Raw genomic sequence first — 18077 nt, forward strand, 5'->3', positions numbered from 1 at the left:
GGCTTTCACTCTTTTCTTGTAATTATGGGATTATTTCTGTTACTTTCTTTCCCTCCCTTCTCTGTTCTCTCCAAGCTACCTCTCTCTTTCTGTGGTCCTGCTGTTTTCACTCTCATCCATTTCTACCCTGACATTGTCAGTCTCTCTGGCCCTCTTCTCTTGGGAGGATTTCCACACTTTTTTAATTCCCACAAATCTTTGACTTTTGATTTTAAAGTGCCCATGCTGTTTCCCCGTAATCCCCATCCCTGGCCCGTCTTTTGTCACCCACTAAATCTGTCCCAACAGCTAGTTTCTGGTAAATCCCCCAGGGTGACCTGAAGACTCAAACTCTCCTCTGATTGATTAGCCACTTTCTCCTCTGCCTGTCCCCTACTCTACCTCAACGATTACAAATGTGAAAATGTGAGAAAAAAACATCATACAACAAGGAAATTAAACAAAAACACATTTTGAAAATGAAGTAATGAAATCGTACATAATGTAGAAACAACAACAAAATGAATTTGTTCTTTGTTGGTGTCTTGTGTTTTTTTTTCTGTGCACGGTGTGTATGTACTGTATGGCCCTTAAATATCTCAGTGACTAATATTATTTGTGTGCAATAATGTCTGTGGATTTTGGATTGCTTGGACTGATATAAAATGTAAAGCTCAAGAGCACCATCTGCTGCATATTTTATATATGAAAATGTAGGTCGTAACAGAATTCCGGTGAGTAGCGTATCCCTACGGATGACATTTTGGACACGCCATTAACGTGTTAGAACATTTGTTGTTGTTTTCTTGACAATATTTTCTTTCTTGTTCATGGAAGACATAAGTCAAGTTTGTTCAGTATCAGTTGGATCAGAAACAGGGCTTGAAAGGTAAAATTGATATAACTCCGTAAATTAGCCATGCTGTCATTTTGTTGTGTGTGCTATTTGTTAGAGCTAGCTATCTAGCAGCCCACGTGTTTGCTAGCTAACTTCCCTAGCTTGACAGTACCTTTCCCTAATGCATCACAGATTGTTTTAGGAATGATGACCATGTACACTATCAGGATATTTAAATGGCTATCATTTACACTGTGTGTTTGTTTCATTAGGTGTGAGCCTATCAAAAAAAACAGGCATTCAACTTCTGTGAGATGAACTGCCTCAGTCGGGACCAGGAAGTGTGTGTCCTGGGCTGGGGAGATCCACAGGAGAGTAATGGAGCCCTTGATGATGTCTGATCTGTTGGTCATTGATGTGTTTAGAGTGCACATAGGTCTGAATGTTTGCATTGTGGTTGTAGGGCTATTGTGTTACTTACCTGTCTTGTCAGTTCTAGGTGGGGTCTGTGAATGGCACAGTGAAGAGGTTCAGCACAGAGAAGGGCATCATTACTGAGACCAGACAGTGTGGGGAGAGCAACCAGGGCAGGTTCACAGGACTCGCCGCCACAGACCGGTATAGTTGTGTAGATAAAGAGACTGGTCATAACACGATACAGGAGCTGTTGTTCATGCACACTGTCAATACACACTAGCAGCTCTGTGGTCATGTGTTGAGGATCCTGATGTAGACACTGGGTGACTCTCTCCCTGTGTGTCTCTGCGTTTTCTGATCATGTGTGTGGAGACAGGACTGCTGAGGGTCTGGAAGGAGGGCAATACAGACAAAGTGAATGAACAACAACTCCTGTATGGTGCTTCTACATCTGCATTGCTTGCTGTTTGGGGTTTTAGGTTGGGTTTCTGTACAGCACTTTGTGACATCTGCTGGTGTAAAAAAGGCTTTATAAATAACATTTGATTTTGCCAGAATACCACTCAGGCTTCCTAGAGGTTGTTACATTGCAGATGGATACTATATACTTATGAGCGATTGACGTTGACTGACATTTTTTTGAACATAACCCCTGTCCCTATATCTAGGTTGGAATAAATATTGGGAAGAATGTTTTTTGGATGTGACAGAATCCCTAGCAGCGCAGCCAAGTGGCTACAGGAGGGAAAGAGAATGGCCTGAAGGCCTGGGATCCGGAGAGACCTGAAACACCGGTCTTTGCCTCCAAGAATGTAAGAGTCTAACAACTACATTTCAAGGAATTACAGTGGGACTGTACATAGTATGTTATGTTTCGGTGTTGGGTGCGTTGACACAGCTTCTTTATGCTGCAGGTGCGTAATGACTGGCTGGACCTGCGGGTGCCAGAGTGGGTTAGAGACATGGCCTTCATCGCAGACTCAGACAAGATAGACACCTGCACAGGTCAACACCAGGTCTGTCTGTCTTTCCCTGTACAAGCCCTGTTCTTAGACTGGGTCTGCTGGTCTTCTCAGCCAGCCTTGGAGTCTTTCCCTGTACTCAAATGATACATTCATCAGGACTTTGGCGCATTTTTTGTTAGATACGCAACCAGGCCAGCGCAGTACATTTTGGCACACTGGGTTTGGCTCAGCTCAGTACATTTTGGGGGGGATGAAACTGTCCTGTAAAAGGTTCATTCATATTATACAACGGGTGGTTCTAATCCTGAATGTTGATTGGTTAAAACCGCATTCCAGCAGGTGTCTATTCCACAAGTTACCACCGGCTAAATCTATGAAGTCTATTTACTCTGTTCCATCTGACTTCACAATCCACTGTCACATCAGCCAAACCAAGCAACTTATAAACTTGATCTCCACTATAAAAAGCATCTCCTTTTGAAGTGATTGTGTTAGCTGTGTTGTTGACTAGCTCCTCTGAACAACAGTGTCCTGAGGAGAGAGCACATTTTCTATGCCAGGCGAAATTGCGCCTCATTAGCTCATTGTTATGGATGTATCCAAATAAATGTTACTAGAAAACAGCTTATGCAAATGCAGCTACTGTTATTATTTTGTCTGCAATGTTTGATGTGACTGTAAGTTAGCAGTAGTTGGCTAGCTAGCAAGCAAGGGATAAGAACATTGCCAGCCAGTATGGAAATGGAACATTTAGAATGAACGACAGGGTCACATCCATAGATACAGAACAAAAAGACTGAACGACTGGTTCGAGTCTCTAGCAACCGACAGAACGAACCACCGCTTGGGTAGCAACCCGGGACTCTGTCTTGTGGAAGGATGAAATAGTATGAATAAATTCATCAAAATAATGTTTTTAATGAAAATATGTCAGTCAGAATTTGAGTATGTTGGTAAACCATTGTATAAAAGTGATAATGCCCTGGACTTTGTCTTGAGCTTAACAATACCCGTGCCAATATATCCTCCAAACACCGGCTCCTCGGGCATTATCACTTAATTGGTCAAGTTCAAGTACCCTGATGTATGGTTTGTATCATTGCTACATAAGCAAACCATTAAACTTCTTAACTTGACTCGCGTCTCTTTTTCTTATTCATCTATCTAACAATGTAACAAAAGCAACCTATTTTTTTATTGATTTAATAGTTAGGTGTGAGTGTATGATCCAGGGAGAGGCAGTCTCAACTCGCCATCTTAGGTCTGCGGAAAGGGGAATGTGGGAGTCGATGTCTCTTTCCGCTTGTTGTAATGATTGTGCAGTTGCTTAGTGATCTACTTCAGTACTTTTCCATGTCAGCTTCTACCGTTGAAGTTGGAAGTTTACATACACCTTAGCCAAATACATTTAAACTCAGTTTTTCACAATTCCTGACATTTAATCCTAGTAAAAATGTCCTGTCTTAGGTCAGTTAGGATCACCACTTTATTTTAAGAATGTGAAATGTCAGAATAATAGTAGAGTGAATTATTTATTTCAACCTTTATTTCTTTCATCACATTCCCAGTGGGTCAAGATAACATGCACTCAATTAGTATTTGGTAGCATTGCCTTTAAATTGTTTAACTTGGGTCAAACGTTTCAGGTAGCCACAAGCTTCCCACTATAAGTTGGGTGAATTTTGGCCCATTCCTCCTGACAGAGCTGGTGTAACTGAGTCAGGTTTGTAGGCCTCCTTGCTCGCACACGCTTTTTCAGTTCTGCCCACAGATTTTCTATGGGATTGACGTCAGGGCTTTGTGATGGCCATTCAATACCTTGACTTTGTTGTCCTTAAGCCATTTTGCCACAACTTTGGAAGTATGCTTGGGGTCATTGTCCATTTGGAAGATCCATTTGCGACCAAGCTTTAACTGATGTCTTGAGATGTTGCTTCAATATATCCACATAATGTTCCTGCCTCATGATGCCATCTATTTTGTGAAGTGCACCAGTCCCTCCAGCAGCAAAGCACCCCCACAACATGATGCTGCCACCCCCGTGCTTCATGGTTGGGATGGTGTTCTTTGGCTTGCAAGCCTCACCCTTTTTCCTCCTAACATAACGATGGTCATTTTGGCCAAATGGTTCTATATTTATTTCATCAGACCAGAGGACATTTATCTGAAAAGTACAATCTTTGTCCCCATGTGCAGTTGCAAACCGTAGTCTGGCTTTTTTTCTGGCGGTTTTGGAGCAGTGGCTTCTTCCTTGCTGAGCGGCCTTTCAGGTTATGTTGATAAAGGACTCGTTTTATTGTGGATATAGATACTTCTGTACCGGTTTCCTCCAGCATCTTCACAAGGTCCTTTGCTGCTGTTCTGGGATTGATTTTGCACTTTTCGCACAAGTACGTTAATCTCGTCTCCTTCCTGAGCGGTATGACGGCTGCGTGGTCTCATGGTGTTTATACTTACGTACTATTGTTTGTACAGATGAACGTAGTACCTTCAGGCATTTGGAAAGTGCTCCCAAGTATGAACCAGACTTGTGGAGGTCTACAATTATTTTTCTGAGGTCTTAGCTGATTTCTTTAGATTTTCCCATGATGTCAAGCAAAAACGCACAGAGTTTGAAGGTAGGCCTTGAAATACATCCACAGGTACATCTCCAATTGACTCAAATTATTTCAATACGCCTATCAGAAGCTTCTAACGCCATGACATCATTTTCTGGAATTTTCTAAACTGTTTAAAGGCACAGTCAACTTAGTGTATGTAAACTTCTGACACACTGGAATTGTGATACAGTGAAATAATCTGTCCAACATTTTTTGGGGAAACATTACTTGTGTCATGCACAAAGTAGATGTCCTAACCGACTTGCCATTGAAAATAAGAATGTGTTCTTAACTGACTTGCCCAGTTAAATAAAGGTGTAAAAAAAAAAAAACGCCAAATCGGTGTCCAAATATACAGATTACCGATTGATATGAAAACTTGAAATCGGCCCTAATTAATCGGCCATTCCGATTAATCGGTCGATCTCTAGACCCAACAGTAGGCCTGATCACTGACAACAATGAGACAGCCAATAGGGAGGACATCAAAGAACAGTCCCCCATTAACATCGATTGGACCCGCTCCGCTACAGCCACGAGTTTCAAGTTCCTTGGTGTCCATATCACTAACAAACTACCATGGTCCAAACACACCAAGACAGTCGTGAAGAGAGCACGACAGCACCTTCTCCCCCTCAGGAGACTGAAAAGCGCCAAGTCTAGGACCAAAAGGCTCCTTAATAGCTTCTACCCCCAAGCCATAAGACTACTGAACAATTAATCAAATGGCCACCCGGACTATTTACATTGACACCCCCCTTTGTTTTTACACTGCTGCTACTCGCTGTTTATTATTATCTTAGCATGGTCACTTCACCCCTACCTAGATGTACAAATAACTCAAACTAACCTGTACCCCCCGCACATTGACTCGGTACCGGTACCCCCTGTATATAGCCTCGTTATTTTTTTTATTTTACTATTTTTACTAAGTAAATATTCTCTTAAATAAACTAAACTCTTTCTTGAACCGCATTGTTGGTTAAGGGCTTGTATGTAAGTAAGTATTTCACCTGTTGTATTCAGAGCATGTGACAAATAAAATATGATTTGATTTTGTTTGTCCCGAAGATATTACATTGCACCAGAGTCCTAAAACATAGAGGCATGTCCTCTCTTTTTATAAACTGTTATTTATTGGTTTCTTACGCAAAATAAAAAAGAACCTGTGCAAATAGAACCCGTGCTATTTTATCAGTTTTGTTGTTTTGTGTCGTATGAGTTAAGCACATTCTCTACATAGATAACTGCTGATTCAGAGGCAGACGGCTCTACGCTTCTCCACATGTTCAGGGTGACATCTCAGACTCAATGAAGACCAAAGTTAAGTTTTAAACAGGGCTAATGGACTATTGCCAGCATTATTAATTTAGTATTTTAAAAAAATCATTTTTGTTTACTGCTGCTTGTAGTTAATCCTTTGCCAGGCTGGTCTGTTAAACACAAAATGCTCTACTCCTCCAGGCTATCTCTATCGCACGACACAACCACCACATCTTATCTTTGGCATGCAGGCTCAGTCAGGCCGGAGACATCTCCCTCTCCTGCACCACTAATCAGAATGGAATGTGGCTGTTGGTTGTATAGCCATCACTTAATCAGATGCCAGCCCAAGCTTCGAAGACTCCCCTCAGTTCACTCAGAAAAGGAGAGAGAGTTCGAAGAACCCTACTCTATTGCATAAAACAACCATTCGGGTGCATAAACAGTATTATAATATAATTTTGTAATTTTGCTACCATACACAACAGATGGCCTCCATGATAAAAATGCCTCCACGATAAAAGACGCTTGACCCCATTTGGGGGGCTGGCTTCTGCAATGTTAATTACCCCCTCTTAAATCTTAAGGCTTTGGTCATGTTCCGTATGCATTTCACACAAGTTTGTACCATTTCGGTTATTATCTTATGTCTGGGTGACTCAGAATTTGTGTCGACAACGGTCTTTATCAACATTCCCACCCTGGTGTTCTTAGTCTCTTCTTGTGCAGTTATATTTCATGCTTGCTATTTGGTTGCTTCATCCACTGCTTTGTATATTCTGGTTCTTGATGATTAAATAAATCAGTCTTGTCTTAAAAACAAAAAAGTTTCCAAATGACCAGTAGTGGAGAGCTTAAGGAAAAGACTGTTCTCTTTATGAGGAACGCAGAAGGTCTAGAGGTCTGCCAAAGCCTGTGTTGTGGTTGTACTGATTGTTTTCCCGTTGAGTCTGTACTGGAAATGCATTAGCCAAAGTTTCCCATTAAAACTATAACCACTCTGGTGCTGTGTGCATGCCTTTCTGTATCAACTTCATTGAAATGTAGCCAACATTAAACATGTACGGATTGAAATTTTGGCAACAACTCACAGAATAAATATTATCTTAAATGTACAATATCCCAGGGCTATAACAATTTCTCATATGAACTCTGAACGTGTGTGTGTGTGTGTGAGAGAGAGAAGAAGAATGCAACGTCCTTAATAAACAGACAGGTGGCGTCTGGCACCATTGGTTGGCTTACTTTTTGTGTCCTCTGCTGAAAATCACTCAACATGATGGGTGTCTTTCAAGTTGTGTACTTAGCATGGATTTATTTTGTCATTTGTGTTTGTCAGTTTGAGTAAATGTCTCTATGTTCATTATTGTGAATTCAGTAACAGTGGTGTGTTTTGTGGAAATGGATGTTTGTAAGCCTAGGGTGGGGCTGGCCCTGGGCATAAGTGACCGGTTTAGGGTTGCTAGGGGGCACCCACCCCCCAAAAAAACAGAATGGCTGCGGATCTGTCTTTTCTGGACCTTTCTTCCTGAGGCCTTAAGGTCCCAAATCTTTTGCGCATGTGTGTGATTCTCTACTTACGCACAGTCTGTGTTCTACTCATAGGGAACAGGCTACTCTGGTGAATGCTGCTTGTCTAATAAAGTTAGATCAAAGCTGAATCAATGTCTGCAAGATCATATAATGATAGTATTGTACATAACAGAACCCAATATAACAGCATAACGTTACTGTAAGACAAACACAATATCTTATGAGATTTTAGGATGATTGTGCATACTGCCATAACTCAACAGCACGCCACTAGGAAAAATATGTGCTTTGATTGAAACAAAACAGCTCAAATATTTGCTCACTGTAACCTGCATAATTCAAAACAACATTGTACATAACAAAGAAGATCTACATGCATATTCCCATGAAACTGATTGAGAACAAACGGTCGCCATGCACATGCTGCATGGACGTTTCACAGATGAAATGATTGACAGTGAGAAATGGGAAGGGAGGGTGACCACAACAATCGTGTGTAAAGAAACAGGGCGGTTACCGACAGATACGCAGCCACGGCCGAAAAACAAATACTATACACTAACCAAAAATATAAACGCAACATGTAAAGTGCTAGTCCCGTGTTTCATGAGCTGAAATAAAAGATCCCAGACATTTTCCATATGCACAAAAGGCTTATTTCTCTAAAAGTAATTGCACAAATGTGTTTACATCCCTGTTAGTGAGCATTTCTCCTTTGCCAAGATAATCCATCCACATGACAGGTGTGGCATATCAAGAAGCTGATTAAACAGCTTGATCATTACACAGGTGCACCTTGTGCTGGGGACAATTAAAGGACACTAAAATGTGCAGTTGTGTCACACAACACAATGCCACATGTGTCTCAAGTTTTGAGGGAGCATGCAATTGGCATGCTGACTGCAGGACTGTCCACCAGAGTTGTTGACAGATAATTTAATGTTCATTTCTCTACCATAAGCCACCTCCAAAGTAATTTTTGAGAATTTAGCAGTAGCCTCACAACCGCAGACCACGTGTGACCACGCCAGCCCAGGACCTCCATATCCGTGTTCTTCACCTGTAGGATCGTCTGAGACCAGACAGCTGATGAAACTGTGTGTCTGCACAACTGAAGAATATCTGCACAAACGGTCAGAAACCATCTCAGGGAAGCTCATCTGCCTGCTCATTGTCCTCACCAGGGTCTTGATCATTCTGCAGTTCGTAACTGACTTCAGTGGGCAAATGCTCACCTTCGATGGCCACTGGCACGCTGGAGTGTGCTCTTCACAGATGAATCCCGGTTTCAACTGTACCGGGCAGGTGGCAGACAGCGTGTATGGCATTGTGTGGGTGAGAGGTTTGCTGATGTCAACGTTGTGAACAGAGTGCCTCATGGTGGCGGTGAGGTTATGGAATGGGCAGGCATTAGCTACGGACAACGAACACAAATGCATTTTATCGATGGCAATTTGAATGCACAGAGATATTGTGACGAGATCCTGAGGCCCATTGTCGTGCCATTCATCCGCCACCATCACCTCATGTTTCAGCATGATAATACACGGCCCCATGTCACAAGGATCTGTACACAATTCCTGGAAGCTGAAAATGTCCCAGTTCTTCCATGGCCTGAATACATGCCAGACATGTCACCCATTGAGTATGTTTGGGATGCTCTGTATCGATGTGTACGACAGCATGTTACAGTTCAAGCCAATATCCAGCCACTTTGCACAGCCATTGAAGAGGAGTGGGACAACATTCCACAGGCCACAATTAACAGCCTGATCAACTCTATGTGTCGTGCAGCATGAGGGAAATGGTGGACACCCCAGATACTGACTGGTTTTCTGACCCACGCCCATACCTTTTTTTTAAAGGTATCTGTGACCAACAGATGCATACAACATATCATATCTTCTTATATAAACTCTTACTCAGTAAAAAATTAGAAATTGTTGCATGTTGTGTTTATATTTATGTTTAGTGTACAGTACCAGTCAAAGGTTTGGACACACCTACTCATTCCAGGGTTTTTCTTTATTTGTACTATTTTCTACATTGTAGAATAATAGTGAAGACATCAAAACTATAAAATTACACATCATGAATAATGAAGTACCCCAAAAAAGTGTTAAACAATAAAAATATATTTGAGATTTGAGATTCTTCAAAGTAGCCATACTTTGCCTTGATGACAGCTTTGCACATTCTTGGCATTCTCTCAACCAGCTTAATGGGGTAGTCACCTGGAATGCATTTCAATTAACAGGTGTGCCTTGTTAAAAGTTCATTTGTGGAATTTCTTTCCTTCTTAATGCATTTGAGCCAATCAGTTGTTTGTGACAAGGTAGGGGTGGTATACAGAAGATAGCCCTATTTAAGTCCATATTATGGCAAGAACAGCTCAAATAAGCAAAGAGAAACAACATCATTACTTTAAGAGATGAAGGTCAGTCAATCCGGAAAATTTCAAGAACTTTGAAAGTTTCTTCAAGTGCAGTCGCAAAAACCATCAAGCGCTATTATGAAACTGGCTCTCACGAGGACTGCCACAGGAAAGGAAGACCCGGAGTTACCTCTGCTGTAGAGGATAAGTTCATTAGAGTTACCAGCCTCAGAAATTGCAGCCCAAATAAATGCTTCACAGAGTTCAAGTAACAGACACATCTCAACATCAACTGTTCAGAGGAGACTGCGCGAATCAGGTCTACTTGGTCGAATTTCTACAAAGAAACCACTTCTAAAGGACACCAATAATAACAAGAGACTTGCGTGGGCCAAGAAACACGAGTAATCAACATTAGACCGGTGGAATTCTGTCCTTTCGTTTGATGAGTCCAAATTTGAGATTTTTGGTTCCAACCGCCGTTTCTTTGTGAGATGCAGAGTAGGTGAACGGAGGATCTCTGCATGTGTGGTTCCCACCATGAAGCACGGGGGAAGAGGTGTGATGGTGTGGGGCTGCTTTGCTGGTGACACTGTAAGTGATTTATTTAGAATTCAAGGCACACTTAACCAGCATGGCTACCACAGTATTCTGCAGCGATATGCCATCCAATCTGGTTTGCACTTAGTGGGACTATTATTTGTTTTTCAACAGGACAATGACCCAACACACCTCCAGGCTGTGTTATAGCTATTTGACCAAGAAGGAGAGTGATGGAGTGCTGCATCGGATGACCTGGCCTCCACAATCACCCGACCTCAGCCCAATTGAGATGGTTTGGGATGAGTTGCACTGCAGATTGAAGGAAAAGCAGCCAACAAGTGCTCAGCATATGTGGGAACTCCTTCCAGATTGTTGGAAAAACATTCCAGGTGAAGCTGTTTGAGAGAATGCCAAGAGTGTGCAAAGCTGTCATCAAGGAAAAAGCTACTTTGAAGATATAAATATAAAATATATTTTGATTTGTTTAACATTTTGTTGGATACTACAAGATTCCAAATGTGTTATTTCATAGTTTAGATGTCTTCACTACAATGTAGAAAATATTAAAAATAAAGAATAACCCTGGAATGAATAGGTGTGTCCAAACTTTTGACTGGTACTGTATAGATATATATATAATTCCATTGTTGTAATTGGCGGAGTGGGGATCTGAACTTACACTTGAGAGTTAGTCAAATAGAATACACTAGGTGCATTTTCAAAATTTGCAGCAGCAGTTTGTTTCTTGTTATGTCAGTCACTGACAGTCACTCAATTAGCCCATGTCAGATAAACATTTTTAGATTGGTAAATTGGTCTAGCCAGCTCTCTAAACCTTGTAGTAATCATGGCCAAATTACAGATCGTTAGTCACTCACTCAGATATCATATTAACATGGCATGAGTCATGGCAAAATGTGTAAAATTGCAGGTAAGTTGCTGTAAAATTGCTATTCTTTCTCTTTCCACCGCATGGCAAAATTACTAGAATAGCATGAAGTTATTTATAAAATTGCTAAATATTTTCTCCACCACAAAACTGCCTTTAAAAGTGCAACATTTTGTCTACGCACCATGGCAAAATGTGTAGAATTGCAGGAATCACCATGATTGCACAATCACATGTGCACCTTTCACTGTGGTTGACAATGTACATTTACTTCACTGCATATTTCATCGGTGTGTTTAATGCTGTTTCATGTCATCAAATTGACCTTCTGATATTTACGCATTGTGGTTGTATTGAAGACAGCTCCAAGTGTTCTAGTTTCATGGAGAGCAGTGTGTGTCAGAGATATACCTGTGCTCGGTTCCTTCTGAGACTGGACTCTCCACACAGACACACCCATTCCTTGAGCTCTAGATAAGATAATACAAGTCGGGATTTTTTTTTTTTTTAAAGAAAGATGAGTTCTCTTTATTTGTGAGTTGCAAACTGAAAGTCCCATTGCTGCTCAGCTTTTGCTTTTAGCTCAAAAAACTACACTCAGGGATAAAGCCCAGTGAAATAACACAGGCTTTTGTAACATGTCAAGTGTCTAATAAAACATGAATGACAACGTTTGTCACCTGATTGTTGATAGACGGCAATGAGGAAAAATGAGAAAGGGTCAAGAGTTTAGGCGCAAAGGGAACAAAATGGAAAACATTGTTCTAACTGATATACAGTACTTGACTATGAGACCTCATAGGGTGGAGGAAGGCATGTTTTAGTTTGGCAAAACCTATTGGAGGGGGTCTCGTATGAAGAGTTGTACTCAGCGATGGGTTGGACTTGCCCCGAACATTAACACTTTGTATTCAGGACGTAAAGTTCATTTCTTTGCCACATTTTTTTGCAGCTGTACTTTAGTGCCTTGTTGCGAACAAGATGCATGTTTTGGAACATTTGTATTCGGTACAGGCTTCCTTTTTTTCACTCTGTCATTTAGGTTAGTGTTGTGGAGTAACTACAATGTTGATCCATACTCAGTTTTCTCCTTTCACAGCCATTAATAAACTCGGTAACTGTTGGACTGAGTCAACATTGGCCTTATTTAGTCCATGCATCTTATTATGTGACTTGTTAGGCTTGCCATAACAAAGGGCTTGAATACTAATTGACTCTCAAGACATTTCAGGTTTGATTCATTTGTAAACATTTCTAAAAACATAATTCCACTCTGACATCATGGGGTATTGTATGTAGGCCAGTGACACAACATCTTAAGTGAATCCATTTTAAATTCAGGCTGTAACACTACAGAATGTGGAAAAAGTCAAGGGTTGTGAATACTTCCTGAAGGGACTGTATATTTCGTCTCCAATGTTATTGAAAACATAAATACATTTGCACAATGAGCACTTGTGTCTCAAATACATTGTTACAGTTGCTAGTTAGTGAATTTTAGCCATATTAGCATAGACATGACATCAGTCAAAGCACTCAAAACAAGACATGGTATCAAAAGCCTCTGCCAAGTCCCCAACAACCGGATGTTCCGGTTTTCAGGGGAAATGGAAGGAGAGCCTGTGACCCGACTTCCGCTTTTGGACAATAACAAGACAAAACTCCATCTTGACACCTCCTCCAAATTTACTGGATTGGTTGAACAGTGCAGAAGATTTTTCTCGTCAAGACCAGTATGTAGGGGATTTAGTTCCAGGTGTATTATTTACGCCTACTAGGTTAGGTTATGGTATCAATAACAAGATAGAATGAGCCACATACTATTCCCCACATGGTAGCTTCTTGTCATTCTTGCTAGCTATCTGACCATCCAGAATCACAACACAAGGACTTCTGACCTACTGAAGTGAGTGCATTGTTTTCCTGACATTTCTATGCTCTTAGAAATGAAATAATATATAATATTTACTGGAGATATGTTTTATATCTCCACACTGATTAAAACATGTACCCTTTAACCCTGTTTTTAATCAATAATTAACACACTCTTCAAAGGCATTTGTATCATGCCTTTTTTTATTATTCTGTTTCCCTTGGTCAGTGTTTAGAGTCCAGAGTCTTGTGCTTGTTCCTGCACCTCATAATCTCATTGAGTTTCATCTTTCCTTTCCAGTAATCAAGAGCCAGTGACTGATAGTGTGTGTGTGTGTGTGTGTGTGTGTGTGTGTGTATTTTTTTACTACTAGCACTGACTTTGCTGATAGCTACTTTATTGAGGAAAAATGTACTTACTATGATTGAGATGTGATTGTCCCAACTAGCTATCTTAAGATGTATGCACTAACTGTAAGTCGTTCTGGATAAGAGCGTCTGCTAAATGACTAAAATGCATGTGCGTGTGTGTTTGTTTGGTTTTACTATCTTTGTGGGGGCATGAAGTCCTCACCAGGATATTAAAACAAGGAAAATTCGGACAAGTGAGGATATTTCTCAGCTCACCACAAGGAAAAGGCTACATTAGGTTTAAAGGTTAGGATTACGCTTTGAGGTTAAGGTCAGGTTAAGGGTTAGGGAAAATATGATTTTCAATGGGAATCCGTTGTTGGTCCCCACAAGGATAGTAAAACGAACATGTGTGTGTATGAATTTGTTTCACCCCCTTTGCCTTTCTTTCACAGTATTAACTGACAAAAAAGCCACCGGCTGCCGCCCACTATGTAGTCTGTGATGTTTTTTGTACTCCAGTCTAGTGATTCTATGTTAAAAGAACTAAAGACAAATGTATATTTTTATCCAGTCTATGTGCCCAATCCAACCACACAATCCCTGCCAACTTTAGCCAACTATACTAGTGGTTTTCATTTAAACATTAATATTTTCACTTAGAGCAATGTTTCAGTTGGTGGAGAAATCTGATATGGATAAAGGTGCAGCACCTACTCACTATATTTTTTAGTATGACCTACATCAGTGCTGGCACATAACATGGAGATCACACCGATGAGCCAATGAGGTCAAGTGCATTCATGGGAAGTCATGTTGAGATAAAAATCATCATACAATTAGTGGTGATGAAAAATGGAGTGGTGGATTTACAAATGCATTTTACAATGTGTGCTATGCTGTCATTGGCACTTTCGGCTGTTGGTGTGTGTTGACTGTGTGTTTGTGAGTGGAACAAAGGAAAATTAAGAGCGTGTTTCACTGTAGCCCTACCTTGAGTGTGAGTCTCTGTGGAATCAGGATGTTGGATTGAGGGGCAGGACGTCAAGCCTGTTAAATATTGACTGGGAGTGTAATAATTAACCTGGCTTCAACTCCTGATCTTTATTAAACTGGGCACTCTCGCTGCCATTGCATTGCTGACAAATGCACCCTTAACTTCTTCTCCTTTGTTCGTCTCCTCTCACTGAGTCTGCCTTTGTCTTCACTCATCGCTGTTCTGTTTTTTAACTTTTCAGAATTTTCTGCTACATCTGACCGGTCTTCCATTATTTCTGTCTTTCTATCCTCGCACTCCCAAACCTTTGGCCTCGTCCTATGAAGGCCACTGGGCTGGCTGCAGGTGAGTAGGCGAGAATGGGGTAAGTTGAGAATTTTATTACATTCAGCATCATGATGTCAAGGGAAATATAGTATTCTTTCTATCAAAGATATCTACATATATTTAAGGTGTCGCCCTGGAAATAATCAGATTTCATGTAAACAATACGGTATGGGGTAAGTAGAGCCCGGGACAGGGTAAGTTAACCCGCCTACAAATGTCTGTACTGAATGAAATACAACCACTAACTTATTAAAACCATTTCTATCTTTATTCCCCAAACACTTGTGTTTTAATAATTTGAAGCATCTTTTAACACAAGCCTAACACCTAACAAACAATTTGTACTTTAAAAAAAAATAAAAAATTAACATAGGCCAGGCCCTGTTGTTACCTCATATTCTAGCGGTAATCCCTTGGTAAGAAAACACTTACATTTGCTCAACTTGCCATTGGCTCAACTTATGATGACTTCTTCCTAAATATTTACTGAAATGATACATTTTGTGTTCCCTAGAAATGAGGTTGGCTCAACTTACCCATTTGCCTCAACTTACTCACTGCTCTGTGGTATGTTTGTCTGTCTGAATGTGTTTGCGCATATTCAAGACAAACTTCCTTACTTCCTTACGCTGTACATTCATAAGACCTTATTTAGGGAGAATAATCTTAAAAACATGTAAGGTGGCGATCCATTAGCCCCATGCCATGTCAACCATTGTTCCTGAGATAAACTCTCAGCATCAGTGGGGAAGACTATCGCTTTGCCTTAAAAGGGAAAACATAACATTATCTTACAAACCTCAGTACTAGATTTTTCTAGTTCCAATTTCAAAGGCATGTTTCAACTGCTGTCCTAACAAGAGGCTGTTTAAATAAGGGGACAAGTTTCGCCACATAAGCCTACAAACATAATCAAAAGGATATAACATTTCACTGTTCTATGCAGTGACAGCTGGAGTAGATCAGCGTTTTAGGGAACACATTTGGCTTAAAATCCGCTCCTTACAAAGATAGTATTTTGAGACATATAATTAACAGATTGAATTACATTTCCATCATTCAATGTCTGTATGAGAGAGGGCAGGAGAATGGCATGCAATACATTCTAAATGATGTATTTCAAAGAATTTGAACTAACCCTAACTCAAGCATGTTTGGCTTTTGCTCAGAGTTTTTGTTAACCAAGGTGAACAAAAAGTAGGTGAGCAGTGTTTGAATTCAAATAAGCGTGCTTGGGTACTTTGCAAACCTTCACATATAATTTCAATTATTAATTATTAGGGAAACTTGTATTATTTAGCATAACAAGAACAGGCTCATTGTGTTTGTCACTGTTGATACAGTCTGCTGTGTCATACTGGCCAGAGTTAAAACATGAAGCCCACCTGCTAAAGTTGTTAATATGAAATTATAATACACCGTTTATTAGACACTTTTATCCAAAGTGACCCAGGGTCATGCGTGCATACATTTTACGTGAGTGTCCTCAGAGGGAATCAAACCCATGACCTTTGGCATTGTAAGCACCATGTTCTACCAACTGAGTCACACAGCCAAAACACGACAATTCAATTCAACAGAGATAGAAAATATGAAAAGGGCAATGTTTGAGAGTGTGCCTGACAACAAGGGTGACTGAGTCAGACACGGGGCAGCAGGGTCAGTTGCCACCCATTTTTAATTGCTTTATTGTTTTGTTTTCCCCAAGATAGAGGTTTACGGTGAGGCAAAGTCTACAGAGATATCAGAGGAGAGGGACTGCTAAGCATGATAGGGGTCAGAAATAAAATAAATGAGTAACAATCTTTCATCTGGGATAAATTACCAGTATACCAAACACTAGATACATTTTATGGTGAAATAGTATGAGAAAACGGGAACATAGTTGAGAAGGCAGACACCCATTATGGTCAGCTTATGTTCACAATCCACCCTTATATTGAGAGCCACCATAAAAACCCTGTTATCTAGACAGAATGGCCAAAGGGCCAAGGTCTATTAGAGCATTGTGTGCTATGATGGCGTGTATAGCCGGTCATAAAGGTGGGGGGGGTTAAAGTCAGTTGTTATCGAAGGCTCCTCACATGTAACTTAACCCCACCATTCCCTGTCATTTACCTTACATGTACTTCTGTTTCAGGTGTTTCCAAGTGAGACATCATACACAAACCAGAAACAATGGAAGGTGTGACCTCAATCTATGAGCCTAGCTACATTAGCTTTGTAGCAATGAAGTATTATCTCTATCCTGTAGGAGGCAGTGTGCTACGGACAGCTTGTGGACAAAACTGGTGCTTGCTGGCTGTAACAGCAACTCCATGTGGAAGTTGCCTGGGTTCCAGTGGAGGTGCTGTTACCTGCAGAGAGTTACCCCCATCCAGCTCTGACATAAAAATCAATGTGAAGAATATCCCTGTTCTGTCCTGTTAATGGCCATTTCATTCCAGTTATGATGTTTCTCCCCTTTTGGTTGAACTCACTTACATTTGCTCTACCCACATTGTGATGCGTTTTGTAATGAGATTCATTGTTAAGAACAGTCTCTCGATCATTCGACAGATAGCAGCTCCTTGTTCTCTATAACAACATCAGGTGAAGGTATTTATGCACTCCAAACGCTGGTTAGAATGCAGAGTCAAGCTAAAAGAAGAATGGGACGCATGGTGATGACCTATGAATTGACAGCCAGTGTTTGCAACACGACTGCCTGTCAGTTATGTAGGCCACTGCCGTGTCTGTCCTACTGAGCACACACAGGTTAAGATAGAGAAAATTAGCTCATTGATATGTGATATGTTTGATAAATTATCAGGAAACTATTATGTATTTATGAGACCACTGATAATATCCTGTATAGTATACATTTGTAAGTTATTTGAAGCCAATACGTTTTTGTTTGTTGCAAACCTTGGAAATAAATATTGAAAACATCGCTCTCTAATTATTGAAATAATATGATACCTGTTATAAGTGCGTGACTGTTAGTGGGGAAAAATCAACTAAAAATTCAAGAATTTTACACAGGGTGTCTAGTCTGGTAGAAGCTTAGTATTTATTGAGTGCTACCACAGGGTGGAGGTGTTTCAACATATCTGCCAGGGAGGGGCTATTAAAAGGTTAATGCAAAAA

General features: G+C 40.6%; 1 long non-coding RNA gene across 1 annotated transcript; it reads left to right on the top strand.

Moving 5' to 3' along the window:
* The first annotated feature begins 693 nt into the window (after positions 1 to 693).
* LOC115135644 (uncharacterized) lies at positions 694 to 3335 on the top strand. The gene is made up of 4 exons (XR_003864512.2): positions 694 to 868; positions 1090 to 1435; positions 1903 to 2046; positions 2149 to 3335. It is a non-coding gene; the product is annotated as an uncharacterized LOC115135644 (long non-coding RNA).
* Positions 3336 to 18077: the final 14742 nt, after the last annotated feature.

This window comes from Oncorhynchus nerka, linkage group LG10 (assembly GCF_034236695.1).
Source record: "Oncorhynchus nerka isolate Pitt River linkage group LG10, Oner_Uvic_2.0, whole genome shotgun sequence".
Classification (NCBI taxonomy): domain Eukaryota; kingdom Metazoa; phylum Chordata; class Actinopteri; order Salmoniformes; family Salmonidae; genus Oncorhynchus; species Oncorhynchus nerka.